The sequence below is a fragment of the Cherax quadricarinatus genome, chromosome 6 (assembly GCF_038502225.1).
Source record: "Cherax quadricarinatus isolate ZL_2023a chromosome 6, ASM3850222v1, whole genome shotgun sequence".
Taxonomy (NCBI): domain Eukaryota; kingdom Metazoa; phylum Arthropoda; class Malacostraca; order Decapoda; family Parastacidae; genus Cherax; species Cherax quadricarinatus.
The window spans coordinates 20,938,246-20,954,825 of NC_091297.1; the positions used below are offsets into that span (position 1 = coordinate 20,938,246).

General features: G+C 39.3%; 1 protein-coding gene across 3 annotated transcripts in view; it reads right to left on the reverse strand.

Moving 5' to 3' along the window:
- The window catches only part of LOC128692572 (uncharacterized), a 48,192-nt gene extending 37,568 nt beyond the window's left edge, over positions 1-10,624 (reverse strand). For 2 of the 3 annotated variants that reach the window (XM_053781735.2, XM_053781750.2), the window contains exon 1: positions 10,157-10,624. The gene's annotated coding sequence lies outside the window, so the exon portion shown is untranslated. Of the gene's footprint in view, positions 1-9,035 lie in introns of all 3 variants that reach the window. The other variant, XM_053781742.2, reaches the window with a different exon arrangement.
- Between the last annotated feature and the right edge of the window lie 5,956 nt (positions 10,625-16,580).

Here is a 16,580-nt window from a genome sequence, read left to right on the forward strand (position 1 = left end):
TGCGCTCTCTAGAAAGGCGTAGAATTAGGGGGGGATATGATTGAGGTGTATAAATGGAAAAAAGGAATTAATAAAGGGGATGTAAATAGCGTGCTAAAAATATCAAACATAGACAAGACTCGCATCAATAGTTTTAAATTGGAAAAATTCGGATACAGGAAAGCACTGGTTTGGTAACAATTATGGATGAGTGGAACACACTCCCGAGCACCGTCATAGAAGCTAAGACGTTGTGAAGTTTTAAAAATAGGTTGGATAAATACATGAGTGGGTGTGAGTTGGACCTGACTAGCTGGTGCTACTAGGTCGGATCCCTTAAGTGACATGTCTGACCTCACTAGGTCAACGCATTGGCTTAAGCCGGTGTGAGAATTGAACCTGCATCTCATAGGCCAGTAGGCTTGTTGTAGTGTTCCTTCTTTCTTATGTTCTTATGTAAAGTGACTAGCATCAGTGTAAAGTGACCAGCATCAGTGTAAAGTGACCAGAATCAGTGCAAAGTGACCAGCATCAGTGTAAAGTGACCAGAATCAGTGTAAAGTGACCAGCATCAGTCTAAATTGACCAGAATCAGTTTGAAGTGACCAGCATCTGTATAAAGTGACCAGCGTCAGTGTAAAGTGACCAGCGTCAGTGTAAAGTGACCAGCGTCAGTGTAAAGTGACCAGCATCAGTGTAAAGTAACAAGTGTCAGTGTGACATAAGCCTCACCGCCAGTGTAAAGTATCCAGTGTCGGAGGTTGCAAGTCCAAGTGGACGATGTTGGAGTAAGATAAGATTTGCATAGATTTTTAACCCCGGAGGGTTAGCCACCCAGGATAACCCAAGAAAGTCAGTGCGTCATCGAGGACTGTCTAACTTATTTCCATTGGGGTCCTTAATCTTGTCCCCCAGGATGCGACCCACACCAGTCGAGTAACACCCAGGTACCTATTTGCTGCTAGGTGAACATGACAACAGGTGTAAAGAAACGTGTCGAAATGTTTCCACCCCACCGGGAATCAAACCTGGGCCCTCCGTGTGTGAGGCGGGACCTTTAGCCACCAGGCCACCCACACCAGTTGACTAGCACCCAGATACCTAATTACTGATAGGTAAACAAGGACAGCAGATACATGGAAATCTGCCCAGCATTTTCATCCGTGTCGGGAATCGAACCACGGACGCTCAGTGTTGAGGCGAGAGCGTTGCCAACCAAGCCACCGTGGACTGAGCAAGAGATGAACTAGTATGTCTCTCAGTGATGGTCAGGCTTTTGAGCTATAGTTGACAGTGAATGTCCTCGATACACAGTACAACGAGTTGCTGCTGAATGATCGTGTGAAGAGGGACCGTCCTTCAACTGAGTTTGGCATATGGAGGAAAAGTGTTAGGGCTACCGACAGTCTAAAGCTGTGTCTGATAGCCGCCTCGGCAGGTATCTTTGGTATAGGCAATGTATACTCCATTATGCAATGCTCTGAATGTGATGTTTTGGGGGTGATGCTACCATTGGTTTTAATTTACTCAGAGAACCTTCTTTCTCTAGCATATGCAGATACCCTCCTTTCTAACAAATGGGCACTTCTCTATATAGCTGCAGCTGACCTCCAAATTAATCAGGTACACGATTTACACTAAGTGAGACGAGCGACACTTCTCTGTACCGTGGGAAATTACCTCTTTCTAAATCACTATTCCACACTTTCTCTCAGAGATCTTCATTAATCATAATCAAAGCCTTATTTTGAAGCCAAGAATGATGCTTTAAGATATATAGATTCTTTACTCACAGGGAATTCTTTCTCTCACACATTCTGCACACCAACCACCGGCTTAACTGCTAATGCCTTCTTTGTAGAACCCGGCTATGGATCATGCCTGAAAATTGGGGCTACGTCAATAATTCGGCTTCCACTCTTCAAACTACATTATTCTTTATTACTCCTTACGCTCAAATCCCTGTGACTAAATCTTGATACCTTAAATGAAAGTAATTCGCCAGCTTCTGTAATGCTGAGGCACGAATGTAACAATCTTGTGTCAGAAACCAGTAACCTGTGGTAAAATTATGAACAAGAGTCGGAGTATGCTTTCCAATGCCCTCGCAGCCACAGAAGAAACGATGAAACTGACAGAAGCGATTGATAAGCTGACAAAGACGTTTAACCTTGTCAACTGAACTATATAGACATGAGAGGGAGGGAAGATTACATACAAATATACAACCATACAGATTATATATATATACATGTGTGTGTGTGTGTACTCACCTAATTGTGGTTGCACGGGTCGAGACTCAGCTCCTGGTCCCGCCTCTTCACTGACCGCTACTGGGTCCTCCCTCTCCCTGCTCCATGAGCTTTATCATACCTCGTCTTAAAACCTTGTAAGGTTCCTGCCTCCACTACATCACCTGCCAGACTATTCCACTTCCTAACAACTCTGTGGCTCAAGAAATACTTTATAGCATCCCTTTGACTTATCTGAATCTTCAACGTCTAATTAACCCCGTGTTTCTGTGTCCCATCACTGGAACATCCTGTCTCTGTCCACCTTATCTATTCCACGCAGTATTTTGTATGTCGTTATTATGTCTCCCCTAACCCTCCTGTCCTCCAGTGTCGTCAGTACGATTTTCCTTGACCTTTCTTCGTAGGTCATTCCCCTTAGCTCTGGAACCAGCCTTGTTGCAAACAAACCATACCACGAGCGGAGATAGAACCCGCGATCAGAGAGTCTCAAAGCTCCAGACCCTGGTATGGTTTGTTTGCAATCGTTTCATTACGATTTCGTGAGTCATGTTGCAAACCTTTGCACTTTCTCTAATTTCTTGACGTGCGTGACCAGGTGTGGGTTCCAAACTAGTGCTGCGTACTCCAGTATGGGCCTGACATACACAGTGTACAGTCTTGAACAATTCCTTACTGAGGCATCGGAACGCTATTCTCAGGTTTGCCAGGCGCCCGTATGCCGCAGCAGTTACCTGGTTAATGTGTGCTTCCAGAGACGTGCTCGATATTATACTCACCCCTAGATCTTTCTCCTTGAGTGAGGTTTGCAGTCTTTGGCCACCTAGCCTATATTCTGTCTGCGGTCTTCTTTGCCCCTCCCCGAATCTTCATGACTTTGCATTTGGCGGGGTTAAATTCCAGGAGCCAGTTGCTGGACCACGCGTCCAGCCTGTCCAGGTCATTTGTATACCTGTCTGATCCGCTTCTGATTTAATTCTCCTCATTAACTTCACATCATCTGCGAACAGGGACACTTCTGAGTCTATCCCTTCCGTCACGTGTGTATGTGTGTGTCGTGCCGAATAGGTAAAAACGTTTTGGTCAATTAGCAAGAACTCATTTAAAATTAAGTCCTTTCTAAAATTTTCTCTTATACATTTAAAGATATATTTTTTCATTTATATATATATATATATATATATATATATATATATATATATATATATATATATATATATATACTTTAACTGAGGTAAGGATACATCAGGGAGTAGTACAGAGTGAGTAATGATGGTCGAGGAAATTAGGAAAGAATAAGGCATGTTAAATTATTATAATCATGGGGAGCGCTAAACTCGTAGGATTATACAGCGCATGTAGGGGGGATGGAAGGTATTTAGACTCAATTCAAGGAATCGGAGTACAGATCCAATTCCCTAGATCAAGAGCCCCTCACCAGCGTCAAGGAACCTCCCTTGAAGGGAACGCTTGTTAAAAAGAACATAAGAACATAAGAACATAAGAACATAAGAACATAAGAACGAAGGAACACTGCAGAAGGCCTACTGGCCCATGCGAGGCAGGTCCAAGTCCCTACCGGCTTAAGCCAATGCACCCAACCTAGTCAGGTCAGGTCACATTGACTTAAGGGAGGAACACGGCAACCGACCTGTTAGCACAAGCTATCAGGTCCAACTCACACCCACCCACATCTACTCATGTATTTATCCAACCTATTTTTAAAGCTACACAACGTTCTGGCCTCTATAACGGTACTTGGGAGTTTGTTCCACTCATCCACAACTCTATTACCAAACCAGTACTTTCCTATATCCCTCCTGAATCTGAATTTTTCCAACTTAAAACCATTGCTGCGAGTCCTGTCTAGGCTAGATATTTTCAGCACACTATTTACATCCCCTTTATTTATTCCTGTCTTCCACTTATAAACCTCAATCATATCCCCCCTAATTCTACGTCTTTCTAGAGAGTGCAGTTTCAGGGCCCTTAGTCTATCCTCATAGGGAAGGTTTCTGATACATGGGATCATCTTTGTCATCCTCCTTTGTACATTTTCCAGAGAATTTATATCCATTCTGTAATACGGTGACCAAAACTGTGCAGCATAATCTAAATGAGGCCTAACCAAGGATGTATAGAGTTGAAGAACAACCTGAGGACTCCTATTATTTATGCTTCTTGATATGAAGCCAAGGATTCTATTAGCTTTATTGCGAACACTTATGCACTGTTGTCTTGGTTTCAGATTACTGCTAACCAGAACTCCTAAATCTTTTTCGCAATCCGTAATATTAAGATCTACATTATTTAGTTTATATGTGGCATGGTTATTGTCCTGTCCAACATTTAGAACTTTGCATTTGTCTATATTAAACTGCATCTGCCACTTCTCCGACCACTGCATCAGTCTATTCAAATCTTCCTGGAGTGCTCGAATGTCCTCGTCAGAATGAATTCGACGGCCTATTTTGGTGTCATCGGCAAACTTGCCGATGTCGCTCTTTATGCCCTCATCTATGTCGTTTATGTAGATTGTGAACAGCAGGGGGCCCAACACTGACCCCTGTGGAACACCGCTCGTGACGCTTCCCCACTCTGATTTCTCCCCATTTATGCAAACTCTCTGCTGCCTATTTGTCAACCATGCCTCTATCCAGGAAAAAATTTCTCCTCCTATTCCATGTGCTTTAATTTTCCTCAATAGTCTCTGATGTGGGACCCTGTCAAAAGCCTTACTGAAGTCCATATACACAATATCATATTCATTACCATGATCTACCTCCTCAAATACCTTAGTGAAAAAAGTTAATAAATTCGTAAGGCAGGAACGCCCCTTTGTAAAACCATGCTGAGATTCGTTGATTAATTTATGCTTTTCAAGGTGGCTACGAACTGCCTCGGCAATTATTGATTCCATAAATTTTCCCACTATGGAGGTTAGGCTTATTGGTCTATAGTTCGAAGCTAAGGACCTGTCACCTGTTTTGAAAATAGGTATCACATTTGCCATTTTCCACTTATCTGGCACCATGCCAGTTTGTAGTGATATGTTGAAAAGATTAGCCAAAGGTGTGCTAAGCTCCTCTTTACATTCCTTTAGAACCCTTGCATACAGTTCATCAGGGCCTGGGGATTTGTTAGGTTTTAATTTATCTATTTGCCTAAGGACCATGTCACTTGTGACCCTAATAGTGCACAGTTTATTATCGTCCTGTTCTACATAATTTATCATTACTGGAATATCGCTGGTATCCTCCTGTGTAAAAACTGAGAGGAAGTATGTGTTAAAAATTCTACACATTTCCTTATCACTGTCAGTGAGCTGACCCGAGGAACTTTTGAGTGGGCCTATCTTGTCCCTGATCTTACTTCTGTATACCTGAAAGAATCCTTTTGGGTTAGTCTTCGATTCTCTTGCAACTTTAACCTCATAATCTCTATTTGCTTTTCTAATTCCCTTTTTTATTTCTCTCTTTAACTGAATATATCGATTTCTTAATTGCCCCTCTCCTCTTTTGATTTGCCTATATATGCCTCTCTTTTGACCAATCAGATATTTTAATCTATTGTTCATCCATTTAGGATCATTTTTGTTTGATCTGATTTCCCTATTTGGAACATAATTTGACTGAGCAGCTAGAACTATGCCCTGGAAAGCATCATATCGGCAACCATCACCACCTACCTGACCCCTAGTCAGGTCATTCCAGTTCAGCCCACCTAAGTAATTTTTCAGTCCTATGAAATCAGCCAAGCGAAAGTCAGGGACGGAGACTTGATTGCCATTATTAGGGGAATTCCATGATATGTTAAAACTGAGTGATTTGTGATCACTCTCCCCAAGCTCATCATTAACCTCAAGATTATTAATTAGTGTTTCCCTACTGGCAAGAACCAAGTCAAGGAGGTTATTTCCCCTAGTTGGCTCTGTCACAAACTGTTTTAAAAAACAATCCTGGATCGTATCAAGAAAGTCACCCGACTCTAAATTTCCTGTCAAATTGCTCCAGTCAATCTGTCTATAGTTGAAATCTCCCATTAGCACAACATTTTCGTATGTAGATGCCTTACGAATTTCGTCCCATAGAAGTTTACTGCACTCCCTATCAAGATTTGGGGCCCTGTAAATCACACCCAAAATTAGTTTTTCTCGGCCCTCGAGAAGCTGTAACCAAACAGATTCAGTGGCTGACGCTTCTAATTTAATATCTTGTCTAACACAACAATTTAAATTGTCTCTGACATACATCGCTACTCCACCACCTTTCCTGTTGACCCTGTCAGTGTGGAATAATTTATAGCCTTGTATGTGACATTCAGAGGGCATCTCTCTATCTTTCAGATTGAGCCAGGTCTCTGTTATAGCAATAATATCTATGTTTCCTGCACTTGCAATTAATCTTAGCTCATCTATCTTATTTCTAACACTCCTGCTATTAGTATAGTAAACCTTAAGGGAGCTAGTCCCTTGCTGCCCTCTGCTGTCCCCCTTTGTTTGCTGACCTGTTCTATTGTCTTTATTTATAACTTCATGCTGAATGCCGTGTGAGCGTTGAGTTTAAGTTTGTTGTCTTGGTATATACCTACGAATTTCCTCCTCGTGTTTCACTGCAGGCAAAACGGAGGCCCACACAAAGTACCATAAACTTGAAAGGCTAAATTCATCGACTTAAAAAGGGATTACATACATAACATTTAATGAATGGGAAAAGGAGTGCCACACCATTAAGGTTAAACCCAGTATTCGCTACCCTAGCCAACTGAGACAAAAAAAAAAAAAAAAAAAAAAAAAAAAAAAAGATATTTGGGCAGTGAAACCTCGAATTTGTTTACTTCGTAATCTGTACGATTTGATTATATAACGTTGTCACTAAAGGCCATTTGGCGAATAGCTTCGATTATTCATAGCTTTTCTTTGTGCCTATTGTCCTTTTTTATTTGGCACACAACCAAAATCCAATGTACATCGGTCGCTGCGCGATCCGAGAGAGGTATCCCGTATTGTACAACTCCAATCCCTTGTGGATCAACACATGCAACTGGGATAGTGCAGCATAAGCTTGTACCAAGTTAAATATTTGTAGATTTTGAAGCAAATCAGAAGAGGCATTCGCAAGTCATTACATTGTAATTAAAAATTGCAATTAAAATGGTAAACTAGGGCATTCACTGACTTAATCTAATTCAAACCATCCACTAAGCAACACCAGCTTTGAAATAAAAATGTACAGGTTAGGTTAGGTCAGGTAAAATTCGTCAGGAAACAGAACAAACGTTTCTTGACGCGGGTCTTAGACATATGATGACCCACCACTGGAACTTTTGGTCATCTGACCGAGGCCTTCTGCTGGCTTATCGGTCTACCCCTTTAATTTTTTTTTTTTTTTTTTGTAAATTGTAGAGGCAATCGTTATGTCATAGAAACCAATGTACTAAAACACAACAGTACATTAAGCTTGAAGCCATTCAATTAAATTATCGGATGTGTCGCTCAAAATTTTTTGCATGAAAAGTAGCATTTCAAGTTTCCTAATCCTACAAGAATAAACGTAAATTGGAACCTATACAGTCCTAAGTCAATCAAAGCAACTGACGTACTTTGCGACAAATAAGACGTACCGGTAATAAAACCATTATTGCCATAGCTAATTTTTGAAAAGACAGTATTGCTACAGTGCAAAAAATGGATAATTTGGATTTTTTTCATGCAATTTATTTTTAGCATTTTTTCCATATAGCTATACTCTCACAAAACAATGGAAATAGGATAATGACCAAAAACGAATATGATTTAGGATTTAAAGGGGAAGGGGAAACTGATGAAAATGTAAAAATGGAAAACGGGAAAAAGGCAATATAAATAACATTCTAAAAGTATCTAACCAAGCAATGTATTAAGTTGGACAAATATACATGTATATTTAGAATGGAAATGGGGGAATGCTGGTTTAGCAATAAAGTTGTAGACGAGAGGAACAAACTCCTCGAGTGGAGCCATTGGGGCGAAAACTTTGAGTAGCTTTAAATACAGTATATAGGGTATGGTTGGGTGTAAGCTAGACCTGTCTAACATGGGCCAATAGGCCCATGCATAAATTAATGCCAAAGGTAACTGAAAGTATATATACACCGAAAGGCTTATATTTTTCAAGCGCATACAACCTAGGTTTACATCCCTGTTTTGGGGGGAGAGGGGATTAAAGTATTCTTTATTCGTTACAAACTTGCGAAATGCAGCCTAATGACTCTCATGGGGTGGATAATATTTAAACCTAACTGACTAACCATTCATGACAAAATTAATATCTAGGTACTGTACCAGGAATGTTGGAAATGTGATATACATAAAAATACAAAACAGGAATGTATTAAGGGGATATAAATAAGGTGCTAAAAATAACAAACAAGAGAGAACAAGCGACGCTGAATTTATGTTAAACAATTTAAGATTTATAAAGTACATAATACAATATGAGTGGAACAAACTGCCAAGTAGAGTTAATGAAGTTAATACAAACTAATGTTAAAACAGTCTTGACAGATCCATGACTGGGAATAATCGGGAGTTGGGCCTGCCTCTGTTATCTAAACTTTCCGTACAGTTGATTAGTTCATTAAATTTAAAGCCTATCGACCGCCCGAGTTTCATTAAGGCTGCCTATAACCTGTACACACCAGGTAAAGATACTTAATTCATAAACAAAGGAATAAACACTAAGTATATGTGTACACATATACAGGTCTCACTATATGTAACTTGTGAATTTTCCTATACATACAAAAAAAAAAGAATAAACATACCTTGGCATCAAAATATTTTATCCAGCTGTAATGTAGTAATAATTTATTTGTATAATAAACACTTAAAAAAAATAAAATAAAAAACTTTAGCGTTCTAAAAATTTTACGATTTTTATTGTTATCAGAATAATGATGTAACACAACCAATACTTGATACGACACAAAATTAAATTTTGCCGCGCCAATTATTCACTAGCAGAAAGACAATCATACACTAATTCAGTATTTTCCATAGTGTTATCCAGTTTGGTGTGTGCGCCCTTCACCAGATATATTCACCAGTGCACTGATCACTCAGACACACCCTGCAGGACCCCGGGAGGCTTCACCACACCTTGCAGGAACCCCTGGATGCTTCACCACACCTTGCAGGACCCTTTGGAGGCTTCACACCTTGCAGGAACCCCTGGATGCTTCACCACACCTTGCAGGAACCCCTGGATGCTTCACCACACCTTGCAGGAACCCCTGGAGGCTTCACCACACCTTGCAGGACCCCCTGGATGCTTCACCACACCTTGCAGGACCCCCTGGAGGCTTCACCACACCTTGCAGGAACCCCTGGATGCTTCACACCTTGCAGGACCCCCTGGATGCTTCACACCTTGCAAGACCCCCTGGAGGCTTCACCACACCTTGCAGGACCCTTTGGAGGCTTCACCACACCTCGCAGGACCCCCTCGGAGACTTCACCACTTAAAACACACACACCACAGCTTCACACACCACCTTTCTAGCCCCCGCCACACACACGGCTTTTCCGGCTTTATTTTTTGTTAGAGAAAAAACTCCGAGTTAATGTTTGTGGCGGGGCAGTGAGAAGCAGTGAGTCAGGAGTCACTAGACACCAACACTGCTGACCTGGTTCACACACATTACCTACACTCCCGCTGCTGGGGATTTCAATGCTCACTCAGGTAGTGCTCGTCACCCCTGTTAATTTTTTAATAACTCTCGTGGCACTGTTACAGGGTATTACTTTCAACCTGGACTCTATGTTGTTTCTTGTTTTGATATGGGAGATCACTTTAAGAAATCACTTTGCTGGCTTCTCCAGTGACGTCTGGAGACACTATTAAGGTATATAGCACAGCCGAGGTATGACCCACACCACTACTGACCTGTCAATACTTCCTACTGTTACCAAACACAGCGCCTCATTTAGTATAAATTAGAAATGTCTCTCTTCTCACGGCGACATTGTGTCAACAGTTTACAAACGACGCCATATTGAAATCTATAGGCAAGACTTGCTAAATTAATGGGGCATAATTTCGCGTCTATTGTTTCTTCGTTTTTACTGGTGTGAAAATAGAGACAGTGATGAAGGACAAGTCATTCACTGTATAAATGTCTACTCCAGCGTCATTTATATGCAAAGAATCTTGATAAATGATTAATGGTATGTGAAGAATTTAGCGACTGTGTTTTGGTAAGAGGTGAGCCCAGGCTGGCCCAGGCAGGCAGGTCCACCACACTCACTATCTTCATACTTCTCACTTTGTTACAGCTAAGACATGTTGACTCACATCATTACTCATACACATCACCTTCTGCACTAACGTCAAAAAATACTTGAAAGCCTAAAGCAATATATATATATATATATATATATATATATATATATATATATATATATATATATATATATATATATATATATATATATATATATATATATATATATATGTGTGTGTGTGTGTGTATGTATGTATATATATATATATATATATATATATATATATATATATATATATATATATATATATATATATATATATATATATATATATATATATATATATTATGCATGTACACCTCTCGATGTATATACACATCGAATTCCAAAGAATGTACGTTTAATATTAAACCTTCGGCCTATCTTCGTAAGAAATATTTCTAATACATGGAATCAAGATCAGAACTAGAACATTATCACTTTCACTTGGACTAAGATCTATATTATTTATCTTATAACTTGTCTTAGTTCTTTTCATTGTCCTAGGATCAGAACCTTACACTTGTCTGCAATGAACTGCATCTGCCACTTCTCCGATCACAACAACTTATCCAGGTCATCCTGTAGCTTGTGTGTGTCCTCATCAGAAATTATTTGACCACTTCTTTTGCTAACATTGGCAAACGTACTTATGTCACCATTTGTTTTCTCATCTCCGTTTATGTAGATTGTCCAACCAAGCCTATGTACCTCCTAAAATTCTCTGGCGCGATGGATGTGGATGGGAGTGGTGGGATTTGAGAAAGACCTGTCTGGCATGGCCCAGTAGGCCTCCTTCAGTGTTCCTTCATTCTTATGTTCTTACGTGTAGGGATATAAGGTACAGAGCAGGGGTGGGCAAGATTTACGATAAGAAGACCCACATATAATACTTTCACACATTTTTGAATGTTCAAAAGCCACAGAAAATATTTTAAAACTGTATTAATAAATAATAAAAATTACAGCTATATAGTAGTCGTATTCGTTGAAGACCTTTATTGAGTCTCCATTTTTGCACTTAATAGTTTAAAATCTGGCTGGTAGGATATCAAAGCTGTTTTAAGAAGCTCAATGAGGTGGTTTAAAAGTGTCTGATGTTGTATAACAGATAAGGCACAGATCCTTTTCACCCTTAACAGTAAAAGCAAACTCATCCTCCAATTGTTGGTTAAACTCTCGTTAGTATTCCTGTTTTATACTCTTCTATTGTTCGGTCATTTTAAACAAGGGTTTTATAACTTTAACTAAAATCAATCCTAAGTATTTAATAATCAGAAACTTATCTACACTGCACTTCACTAGTTATGTGTGTACTGCTTAAGAGTGATGACGCAGAGTCAAGCTGCATCATCCATATTTGTTTAAAACATGTTTTGATTATGTTCTGCGAATTTAAACAGCAGTTTGGACACATAATACATATTGATGTTTGAAAAGATAATTTGAATTACCTATATATATATATATATATATATATATATATATATATATTTATTTATTTATATATTTATATTTATATATTTTTTTTTTTTTTTTTTTTTTTTTTTTTTTTTTTTTTTTCAACAAGTCGGTCGTCTCCCACCGAGGCAGGGTGACCCAAAAAAGAAAGAAAATCCCCAAAAAGAAAATACTTTCATCATCATTCAACACTTTCACCACACTCACACATTATCACTGCTTTTGCAGAGGTGCTCAGAATATAACAGTTTAGAAGCATATACGTATAGAGATACACAACATATCCCTCCAAACTGCCAATATCCCAAACCCCTCCTTTAAAGTGCAGGCATTGTACTTCCCATTTCCAGGACTCAAGTCCGACTATATGAAAATAACCGGTTTCCCTGAATCCCTTCACTAAATATTACCCTGCTCACACTCCAACAGATCGTCAGGTCCCAAGTATCATTCGTCTCCATTCACTCCTATCTAACACGCTCATGCACGCTTGCTGGAAGTCCAAGCCCCTCACCCACAAAACCTCCTTTACCCCCTCTTTCCAACCCTTTCGAGGACGACCCCTACCCCTCTTTCCTTCCCCTATAGATTTATATGCTTTCCATGTCATTCTACTTTGATCCATTCTCTCTAAATGACCAAACCACCTCAACAACCCCTCTTCTGCCCTCTGACTAATGCTTTTATTAACTCCACACATTCTCCTAATTTCCACACTCCGAATTTTCTGCATAATATTTACACCACACATTGCCCTTAGACAGGACATCTCCACTGCCTCCAACCGTCTCCTCGCTGCTGCATTTACCACCCAAGCTTCACATCCATATAAGAGTGTTGGTACTACTATACTTTCATACATTCCCTTCTTTGCCTCCATAGATAACGTTTTTTGACTCCACATATACCTCAACGCACCACTCACCTTTTTTCCCTCATCAATTCTATGATTAACCTCATCCTTCATAAATCCATCCGCCGACACGTCAACTCCCAAGTATCTGAAAACATTCACTTCTTCCATACTCCTCCTCCCCAATTTGATATCCAATTTTTCTTTATCTAAATCATTTGATACCCTCATCACCTTACTCTTTTCTATGTTCACTTTCAACTTTCTACCTTTACACACATTCTCAAACTCATCCACTAACCTTTGCAATTTTTCTTTAGAATCTCCCATAAGCACAGTATCATCAGCAAAAAGTAACTGTGTCAATTCCCATTTTGAATTTGATTCCCCATAATTTAATCCCACCCCTCTCCCGAACACCCTAGCATTTACTTCTTTTACAACCCCATCTATAAATATATTAAACAACCATGGTGACATTACACATCCCTGTCTAAGACCTACTTTTACCGGGAAGTATTCTCCCTCTTTTCTACACACCCTAACTTGAGCCTCACTATCCTCATAAAAGCTCTTTACAACATTTAGTAACTTACCACCTATTCCATATACTTGCAACATCTGCCACATTGCTCCTCTATCCACTCTATCATATGCCTTTTCTAAATCCATAAATGCAATAAAACTTCCCTACCTTTATCTAAATACTGTTCACATATATGCTTCAATGTAAACACTTGATCTACACATCCCCTACCCACTCTGAAACCTCCTTGTTCGTCCGCAATTCTACATTCTGTCTTACCTCTAATTCTTTCAATTATAACCCTACCGTATACTTTTCCTGGTATACTCAGTAAACTTATTCCTCTATAATTTTTACAATCTCTTTTGTCCCCTTTCCCTTTATATAAAGGGACTATACATGCTCTCCGCCAATCCCTAGGTACCTTCCCCTCTTTCAAACATTTATTAAACAAAAGTACCAACCACTCCAACACTATATCCCCCCCTGCTTTTAACATTTCTGTCATGATCCCATCAGTTCCAGCTGCTTTACCCCCTTTCATTCTACGTAATGCCTCACGTACCTCCACCACACTTACAGTCTGCTCTTCTTCACTCCTAAAAGATGGTATACCTCCCTGGCCAGTGCATGAAATTACCGCCTCCCTTTCTTCCTTAACATTTAAAAGTTCCTCAAAATATTCTCGCCATCTACCTAATACCTCCCTCTCCCCATCTACTAACTCCCCTACTCTGTTTTTAACTGACAAATCCATACTTTCCCTAGGCTTTCTTAACTTGTTTAACTCACTCCAAAATTTTTTCTTATTTTCATTAAATTTTCTTGACAGTGCCTCTCCCACTCTTTCATCTGCTCTCCTTTTGCACTCTCTCACCACTCTCTTCACCTTTCTTTTACTCTCCATATACTCTGCTCTTCTTATAACACTTCTGCTTTGTAAAAACCTCTCGTAAGCTACCTTTTTCTCTTTTATCACACCCTTTACTTCATCATTCCACCAATCACTCCTCTTTCCTCCTGCCCCCACCCTCCTATAACCACAAACTTCTGCCCCACATTCTAATACTGCATTTTTAAAACTATTCCAACCCTCTTCAACCCCCCCACTACTCATCTTTGCACTAGCCCACCTTTCTGCCAATAGTCGCTTATATCTCGCCCTAACTTCCTCCTCCCTTAGTTTATACACTTTCACCTCCCTCTTACTTGTTGTTGCCACCTTCCTCTTTTCCCATCTACCTCTTACTCTAACTGTAGCTACAACTAAATAATGATCCGATATATCAGTTGCCCCTCTATAAACATGTACATCCTGGAGCCTACCCATCAACCTTTTATCCACCAATACATAATCTAACAAACTACTTTCATTACGTGCTACATCATACCTTGTATATTTATTTATCCTCTTTTTCATAAAATATGTATTACTTATTACCAAATTTCTTTCTACACATAGCTCAATTAAAGGCTCCCCATTTACATTTACCCCTGGCACCCCAAAATTACCTACTACTCCCTCCATAACATTTTTACCCACTTTAGCATTGAAATCCCCAACCACCATTACTCTCACACTTGATTCAAAACTCCCCACGCATTCACTCAACATTTCCCAGAATCTCTCTCTCTCCTCTACACTTCTCTCTTCTCCAGGTGCATACACGCTTACTATAACCCACTTTTCACATCCAATCTTTATTTTACTCCACATAATCCTTGAATTTATACATTTGTAGTCCCTCTTTTCCTGCCATAGCTTATCCTTCAACATTATTGCTACTCCTTCTTTAGCTCTAACTCTATTTGAAACCCCTGACCTAATCCCATTTATTCCTCTCCATTGAAACTCTCCCACCCCCTTCAGCTTTGTTTCACTTAAAGCCAGGACATCCAGTTTCTTCTCATTCATAACATCCACAATCATCTCTTTCTTATCATTTGCACAACATCCACGCACATTCAGACTTCCCACTTTGACAATTTTCTTCTTCTTATTCTTTTTAGTAATCTTTACAGGAAAAGGGGTTACTAGCCCATTGTTCCCGGCATTTTAGTTGACTTTTACAACACGCATGGCTTACGGAGGAAAGATTCTTATTCCACTTCCCCATGGATATAAAAGGAAAAGTAATAAGACCAAGAACTATTAAGATAAAATCAAAGAAAACTCAGATGAGTGTGTATAAATAAACGTGTCCATGTATGTGTAGTGTGACCTAAGTGTAAGTAGAAGTAGCAAGACGTACCTGTAATCTTGCATATTTATGAGACAGACAAAAGACACCAGCAATCCTACCATCATGTAAAACAATTACAGGCTTACGTTTTACACTCACTTGGCAGGACGGTAGTACCTCCCTGGGTGGTTGCTGTCTACCAACCTACTACTTAAATATATATATATATATATATATATATATATATATATATATATATATATATATATATATATATATATATATATATATATATATATATATATATATATATATATATATATGCAATAAGATCACAGTAAACAGGTGATTTCAAAATATGCAAAACAACCACTCTGAAAGAATAGAGAAAATCCAAGCGCATTCGTGACTACTCACATAGTTCCTTGATAATGTGAGTAGACACTAAAGCGCTTGGATTTTCTCTATTCTTTCAGAGTGGTTGTTTTGCATATATATATATATATATATATATATATATATATATTTATATATATATATATATATATATATATATATATATATATATATATATATATATATATATATATATAGGTGCTTGTCCAGTGCCAGCTTGAAGACTGCCAGGGGTCTGTTGGTAATCCCCCTTATGTATGCTGGGAGGCAGTTGAACAGTCTCGGGCCCCTGACACTTATTGTATGGTCTCTTAACGTGCTAGTGACACCCCTGCTTTTCATTGGGGGGATGTTGCATCGTCTGCCAAGTCTTTTGCTTTCGTAGTGAGTGATTTTCGTGTGCAAGTTCGGTACTAGTCCCTCTAGGATTTTCCAGGTGTATATAATCATGTATCTCTCCCGACTGCGTTCCAGGGAATACAGGTTCAGGAACCTCAAGTGCTCCCAGTAATTGAGGTGTTTTATCTCCGTTATGCGTGCCGTGAAGGTTCTCTGTACATTTTCTAGGTCAGCAATTTCACCTGCCTTGAAAGGTGCTGTTAGTGTGCAGCAATATTCCAGCCTAGAT